Here is an 8517-nt window from a genome sequence, read left to right as displayed (position 1 = left end):
GCAGAAGAACAAGGCTCCGGCCCCTGCGGTTGGCCCCAGCGAAGCTCCACCCGCCAAGCGCAAGAAGAAGGGGAGCGCTGGGCCCTACGCAGGGAGGAAGCGGAGGCACGAGATGCCGGTCGCTACCGGGTAGGACTCCGGATTTTCTTATCTTTTATTTTCCGGTTGAGTTTTCCTTGCTTATTGCTTTTTACTAACTTCCATATGCTTTCTTTCTCAGGGAGCCCCTGACCCTCTCCAGGAGTGCGCCAGGCATGCAGCCGGAAGCTCCTGCCGACGCTGCCAGGACTTCCCCTCCTCGTCAAGCAAGTCCGGTACCTTCGGGTGCCGGCAAGCCTCCAGCCTCCCCTCGGGGAGGAAACACAAGTGTGGGGCGCGCGGCCCCGGAACTTTCAAACCCCCGCGCGGAGGAGGATTTCACTTCCCCTCTAGATATCGAAGACAGAAGACACTGAGCGGGAGGAACCCCCACTCCCAAGAAGAAGAAGAAGAAGAAGGCCACTGCCTCCCCCTCTAAGACTGTGCCGGAAGTTTCCGCGCCAGCAACCTCCTCGCCGACGAAGGATGTGCCGTCAGCGCCTCCCGCATCTCCTACCGGCAAGGCCACCGCAGCCTCCGAGCCATCTCTTCTCGAAGGTGCGGCCCTCACCGCCCAGCAACTTGCTGCAGCAGTCACCGCAGCGACTGCGCCCCCTTCCGGCTCGAAGTCATTGGTGCTGCACACCGGGCGCGCGGCAATCGTTGCTGGCGAAAAGGCTTCAGCTCAGCTGGGCCGGATCATCGAGCTCAGCCGCGGCGAGGCTGACCTGGGCCCTCTGCGCGAGTACGCGGAGAAATGGAACCGGGCGGATCTGTCTCCCGCCACCCATGGCCTGGGCAAGGACAAGCTGCCGGTCGTGGAAACTCCGGCCCGCGGAGTACGTCGCAACATCTGAGCCAGCTCAAGCGTGCCGTAAAGGAGTTCGACACGGCCTGGCACGACGCCAGCACCAACGTGGAGGTAAGCCCCACACTTCAAACTTTTTCTTTTATAACAATGCCGGTTTTCACACTCCGAACTTATAGATATATCCTCCAGTCCCCGAGTTTCGGGTTAAGCACACAGTACTTAGCGCGAAACTTTCTTGAAACAAAAAACCGGCATAGCCAGTCCCCGAGTTTCGGGTTAAGCACGCAGTTCTTAGCGCAAAACTTTCTTGAAACAAAAAACCGGCATAGCCAATCCGCGAGTTTCGGGTTAAGCACGCAGTTCTTAGCGCGAAACTTTCTTGAAACAAAAAACCGGCATAGCCAGTCCCCGAGTTTCGGGTTAAGCACGCAGTTCTTAGCGCGAAACTTTCTTGAAACAAAAAACCGGCATAGCCACTCCCGAGTTTCGGGTTAAGCACGCAGTTCTTAGCGCGAAACTTTCTTGAAACAAAAATCGGCATAGCCAGTCCCCGAGTTTCGGGTTAAGCACACAGTTCTTAGCGCGAAACTTTCTTGAAACAAAAAACCGGCATAGCCAGTCCCCGAGTTTCGGGTTAAGCACGCAGTTCTTAGCGCGAAACTTTCTTGAAACAAAAAACCGGCATAGCTGGTCCCCGAGTTTCGGGTTAAGCACACGGTTCTTAGCGCGAAACTCCAAAACACCGGCATGGCTTTACCGTAACTTTTAACTTGTATAGGGCACCCTCGACCTCCGAAGCAGCTCTTTGAGGAGCTGTTGTGGGAGCACCGGCACCTCTCCGAGGCCTATGCCAAATGCCAAGGTTAGTTTTAAACTTCCGGCCTCTTTTTCACCGGCTTCTTTGATCAATCTATATTCACAAGTTTTCTGTGCAGCTGCCCTTCCGGAAGCCTCGCTTGAGGACCTTACCGGCCAGATCTCTGCGCTCAAAGGTACACTTGCTTGTTCATTTTTCCTCTTTTCATCTGAGCACTCTTAGCTTCTTGTACTAAACTTTTGCTCTTTCGGATCGCAGCTGAGAAGGAGCAGCTCGCCCTTGAGCACCGCAAGGCTCTGGACGCTCAGCGGAACATTGCCGCTGAGCTGAAAGACAAGCTCATCCAAGCGGAACTCCAACATACGCGGGAGCTCAAGGAAGCCAGGGCTGCCGGTGAGACCAAGCTGGACGAGGCCTTGAAGGACTTTAGCGACGCCAGCGGGCAGCTGCAGAAGGAGCTTGAGGAGGAGTCCAGGCTGCTGAAGGAAGCTGAGGACCAGAACGCCATCCTTGCGGCGGACCAGGCCCAGTTTGTCCGGATGATTATCCAAGTGTAAGGGTATATTGCCCCTATGTGTGGTTTTGGTAATTAATGACAACCCCTATGGACTAATGTTTTCATTGAGTTTATATGAAGGAATATTTCATAGGTACTTCTTGTATTCCATGTGTTGGATTCAAGTATGGATGCCATGAAGATAAGGATATACCTTGTGTATTGGCATCAAGATCATCGATTTGAAGATATATATATATATATATATATGTGATATGATCAAGAAGAAGAAATGAAGATGGAGTTCTTATGTGGAACTCAATATTAGCCATGCTCTATCCTATGTGATAAGCAATGAATGACCAAGATCTTGAGAGCTTGATTCCAAGTGAAGAATTCTTTATACACCTCAAGATAGTATGATAGAGTATGAGAAGATACAAGATGAAGTCGGGAAAGTTCAAGATGAGCATCTCAAGTGGATCACATGCTTGAAGCTTGCCGTGCATTTGGTGATAATGGACATGTGAAGATGTGCATCAATGAAGCTTTCCCATCATAGTGTATGGGGGAGCATTTGTGAGTCTTCACGAAGCAACGATGATCAAGTGAGTCATTCCGGCTTGAGTGGAGCTTGAAGAGCAATCATCAAGATCAAGCGGGATGCGCAAGGCAAAGTACACCTCGAGGAACAAATTGGATAACTCCGGCCTGCGGAGTACGTCGCAACATCTGAGCCAGCTCAAGCGTGCCGTAAAGGAGTTCGACACGGCCTGGCACGACGCCAGCACCAACGTGGAGGTAAGCCCCACACTTCAAACTTTTTCTTTTATAACAATGCCGGTTTTCAAACTCCGAACTTATAGATATATCCTCACAGTCCCCGAGTTTCGGGTTAAGCACACATTACTTAGCGCGAAACTTTCTTGAAACAAAAAACCGGCATAGCCAGTCCCCGAGTTTCGGGTTAAGCACGCAGTTCTTAGCGCGAAACTTTCTTGAAACAAAAAACCGGCATAGCCAATCCCCGAGTTTCGGGTTAAGCACGCAGTTCTTAGCGCGAAACTTTCTTGAAACAAAAACCGGCATAGCCAGTCCCCGAGTTTCGGGTTAAGCACGCAGTTCTTAGCGCGAAACTTTCTTGAAACAAAAAACCGGCATAGCCACTCCCCGAGTTTCGGGTTAAGCACGCAGTTCTTAGCGCGAAACTTTCTTGAAACAAAAAATCGGCATAACCAGTCCCCGAGTTTCGGGTTAAGCACACAGTTCTTAGCGCGAAACTTTCTTGAAACAAAAAACCGGCATAGCCAGTCCCCGAGTTTCGGGTTAAGCACGCAGTTCTTAGCGCGAAACTTTCTTGAAACAAAAAACCGGCATAGCCAGTCCCCGAGTTTCGGGTTAAGCACACAGTTCTTAGCGCGAAACTCCAAAACACCGGCATGGCCTTACCGTAACTTTTAACTTGTATAGGGCACCCTCGACCTCCGGAAGCAGCTCTTTGAGGAGCTGTTGTGGGAGCACCGGCACCTCTCCGAGGCCTATGCCAAATGCCAAGGTTAGTTTTAAACTTCCGGCCTCTTTTTCACCGGCTTCTTTGATCAATCTATATTCACAAGTTTTCTGTGCAGCTGCCCTTCCGGAAGCCTCGCTTGAGGACCTTACCGGCCAGATCTCTGCGCTCAAAGGTACACTTGCTTGTTCATTTTTCCTCTTTTCATCTGAGCACTCTTAGCTTCTTGTACTAAACTTTTGCTCTTTCGGATCGCAGCTGAGAAGGAGCAGCTCGCCCTTGACCACCGCAAGGCTCTGGACGCTCAGCGGAACATTGCCGCTGAGCTGAAAGACAAGCTCATCCAAGCGGAACTCCAACATACGCGGGAGCTCAAGGAGGCCAGGGCTGCCGGTGAGACCAAGCTGGACGAGGCCTTGAAGGACTTCAGCGACGCCAGCGGGCAGCTGCAGAAGGAGCTTGAGGAGGAGACCAGGCTGCTGAAGGAAGCTGAGGACCAGAACGCCATCCTTGCGGCGGACCAGGCCCAGTTTGTCCGGATGATTATCCAAGTGTAAGGGTATATTGCCCCTATGTGTGGTTTTGGTAATTAATGACAACCCCTATGGACTAATGTTTTCATTGAGTTTATATGAAGGAATATTCCATAGGTACTTCTTGTATTCCATGTGTTGGATTCAAGTATGGATGCCATGAAGATAAAGATATACCTTGTGTATTGGCATCAAGATCATCGATTTGAAGATATATATATATGTGATATGATCAAGAAGAAGAAATGAAGATGGAGTTCTTATGTGGAACTCAATATTAGCCATGCTCTATCCTATGTGATAAGCAATGAATGACCAAGATCTTGAGAGCTTGATTCCAAGTGAAGAATTCTTTATACACCTCAAGATAGTATGATAGAGTATGAGAAGATACAAGATGAAGTCGGGAAAGTTCAAGATGAGCATCTCAAGTGGATCACATGCTTGAAGCTTGCCGTGCATTTGGTGATAATGGACATGTGAAGATGTGCATCAATGAAGCTTTCCCATCATGGTGTATGGGGGAGCATTTGTGAGTCTTCACGAAGCAACGATGATCAAGTGAGTCATTCCGGCTTGAGTGGAGCTTGAAGAGCAATCATCAAGATCAAGCGGGATGCGCAAGGCAAAGTACACCTCGAGGAACAAATTGGATAACTCCGGCTCGCGGAGTACGTCGCAACATCCGAGCCAGCTCAAGCGTGCCGTAAAGGAGTTCGACACGGCCTGGCACGACGCCAGCACCAACGTGGAGGTAAGCCCCACACTTCAAACTTTTTCTTTTATAACAATGCCGGTTTTCAAACTCCGAACTTATAGATATATCCTCACAGTCCCCGAGTTTCGGGTTAAGCACACTGATACTTAGCGCGAAACTTTCTTGAAAAAAAAACCGGCATAGCCAGTCCCCGAGTTTCGGGTTAAGCACGCAGTTCTTAGCGCGAAACTTTCTTGAAACAAAAAACCGGCATAGCCAATCCCCGAGTTTCGGGTTAAGCACGCAGTTCTTAGCGCGAAACTTTCTTGAAACAAAAAACCGGCATAGCCAGTCCCCGAGTTTCGGGTTAAGCACGCAGTTCTTAGCGCGAAACTTTCTTGAAACAAAAAACCGGCATAGCCACTCCCCGAGTTTCGGGTTAAGCACGCAGTTCTTAGCGCGAAACTTTCTTGAAACATAAAATCGGCATAGCTAGCCCCGAGTTTCGGGTTAAGCTACAGTTCTTAGCGCGAAACTTTCTTGAAACAAAAACCGGCATAGCCGATCCCCGAGTTTCGGGTTAAGCACGCAGTTCTTAGCGCGAAACTTTCTTGAAATAAAAAACCGGCATAGCTGATCCCCGAGTTTCGGGTTAAGCACACAGTTCTTAGCGCGAAACTCCAAAACACCGGCATGGCCTTACCGTAACTTTTAACTTGTATAGGGCACCCTCGACCTCCGGAAGCAGCTCTTTGAGGAGCTGCTCGTGGGAGCACCGGCACCTCTCCGAGGCCTATGCCAAATGCCAAGGTTAGTTTTAAACTTCCGGCCTCTTTTTCACCGGCTTCTTTGATCAATCTATATTCACAAGTTTTTCGTGCGACTGCCCTTCCGAAGCCTCGCTTGAGGACCTTACCGGCCGGATCTCCGCGCTCAAAGGTACACTTGCTTGTTCATTTTTCCTCTTTTCATCCGAGCACTCTTAGCTTCTTGTACTAAACTTTTGCTCTTTCGGATCGCAGTCGAGAAGGAGCAGCTCGCCTCTTGACCACCGCAAGGCTCCGGACGCTCGGCGGAACATTGCCGCCGAGCCGAAAGACAAGCTCATCCAAGCGGAACTCCAACATACGCGGGAGCTCAAGGAGGCCGGGGCTGCCGGTGAGACCAAGGCTGGACGAGGCCTTGAAGGACTTCGGCCGACGCCGGCCGGCAGGCTGCGTAAGGAGCTTGAGGAGGAGACCAGGCTGCTCGAAGGAAGCCGAGGACCGTAACGCCATCCTTGCGGCGGACCAGTGCCCGGCTTGTCCGGATGATTATCCAAGTGTAAGGGTATATTGCCCCTATGTGTGGTTTTGGTAATTAATGACAACCCCTATGGACTAATGTTTTCATTGAGTTTATATGAAGGAATATTCCATAGGTACTTCTTGTATTCCATGTGTTGGATTCAAGTATGGATGCCATGAAGATAAAGATATACCTTGTGTATTGGCATCAAGATCATCGATTTGAAGATATATATATATGTGATATGATCAAGAAGAAGAAATGAAGATGGAGTTCTTATGTGGAACTCAATATTAGCCATGCTCTATCCTATGTGATAAGCAATGAATGACCAAGATCTTGAGAGCTTGATTCCAAGTGAAGAATTCTTTATACACCTCAAGATAGTATGATAGAGTATGAGAAGATACAAGATGAAGTCGGGAAAGTTCAAGATGAGCATCTCAAGTGGATCACATGCTTGAAGCTTGCCGTGCATTTGGTGATAATGGACATGTGAAGATGTGCATCAATGAAGCTTTCCCATCATGGTGTATGGGGGAGCATTTGTGAGTCTTCACGAAGCAACGATGATCAAGTGAGTCATTCCGGCTTGAGTGGAGCTTGAAGAGCAATCATCAAGATCAAGCGGGATGCGCAAGGCAAAGTACACCTCGAGGAACAAATTGGATAACTCCGGCCCGCGAGTACGTCGCAACATCTGAGCCAGCTCAAGCGTGCCGTAAAGGAGTTCGACACAGCCTGGCACGACGCCAGCACCAACGTGGAGGTAAGCCCCACACTTCAAACTTTTTCTTTTATAACAATGCCGGTTTTCAAACTCCGAACTTATAGATATATCCTCACAGTCCCCGAGTTTCGGGTTAAGCACACAGTACTTAGCGCGAAACTTTCTTGAAACAAAAAACCGGCATAGCCAGTCCCCGAGTTTCGGGTTAAGCACGCAGTTCTTAGCGCGAAACTTTCTTGAAACAAAAAACCGGCATAGCCAATCCCCGAGTTTCGGGTTAAGCACGCAGTTCTTAGCGCGAAACTTTCTTGAAACAAAAACCGGCATAGCCGATCCCGAGTTTCGGGTTAAGCACGCAGTTCTTAGCGCGAAACTTTCTTGAAACAAAAAACCGGCATAGCCACTCCCCGAGTTTCGGGTTAAGCACGCAGTTCTTAGCGCGAAACTTTCTTGAAACATAAAATCGGCATAGCCAGTCCCCGAGTTTCGGGTTAAGCACACAGTTCTTAGCGCGAAACTTTCTTGAAACAAAAAACCGGCATAGCCAGTCCCCGAGTTTCGGGTTAAGCACGCAGTTCTTAGCGCGAAACTTTCTTGAAATAAAAAACCGGCATAGCCAGTCCCCGAGTTTCGGGTTAAGCACACAGTTCTTAGCGCGAAACTCCAAAACACCGGCATGGCCTTACCGTAACTTTTAACTTGTATAGGGCACCCTCGACCTCCGGAAGCAGCTCTTTGAGGAGCTGCTGTGGGAGCACCGGCACCTCTCCGAGGCCTATGCCAAATGCCAAGGTTAGTTTTAAACTTCCGGCCTCTTTTTCACCGGCTTCTTTGATCAATCTATATTCACAAGTTTTCTGTGCAGCTGCCCTTCCGGAAGCCTCGCTTGAGGACCTTACCGGCCAGATCTCTGCGCTCAAAGGTACACTTGCTTGTTCATTTTTCCTCTTTTCATCTGATCACTCTTAGCTTCTTGTACTAAACTTTTTCTCTTTCGGATCGCAGCTGAGAAGGAGCAGCTCGCCCTTGAGCACCGCAAGGCTCTGGACGCTCAGCGGAACATTGCCGCTGAGCTGAAAGACAAGCTCATCCAAGCGGAACTCCAACATACGCGGGAGCTCAAGGAGGCCAGGGCCGCCGGTGAGACCAAGCTGGACGAGGCCTTGAAGGACTTCGGCCGACGCCGGCGGGCAGCCTGCGAAGGAGCTTGAGGAGGAGACCAGGCCGTCGAAGGAAGCCGAGGACCGAACGCCATCCTTGCGGCGGACCAGGCCCAGTTTGTCCGGATGATTATCCAAGTGTAAGGGTATATTGCCCCTATGTGTGGTTTTGGTAATTAATGACAACCCCTATGGACTAATGTTTTCATTGAGTTTATACGAAGGAATATTCCATAGGTACTTCTTGTATTCCATGTGTTGGATTCAAGTATGGATGCCATGAAGATAAAGATATACCTTGTGTATTGGCATCAAGATCATCGATTTGAAGATATATATATATGTGATATGATCAAGAAGAAGAAATGAAGATGGAGTTCTTATGTGGAACTCAATAT

This window comes from Lolium rigidum, chromosome 5 (genome assembly GCF_022539505.1).
Source record: "Lolium rigidum isolate FL_2022 chromosome 5, APGP_CSIRO_Lrig_0.1, whole genome shotgun sequence".
In the NCBI taxonomy this organism is placed as follows: domain Eukaryota; kingdom Viridiplantae; phylum Streptophyta; class Magnoliopsida; order Poales; family Poaceae; genus Lolium; species Lolium rigidum.
This window is presented reverse-complemented; position numbering follows the sequence as displayed.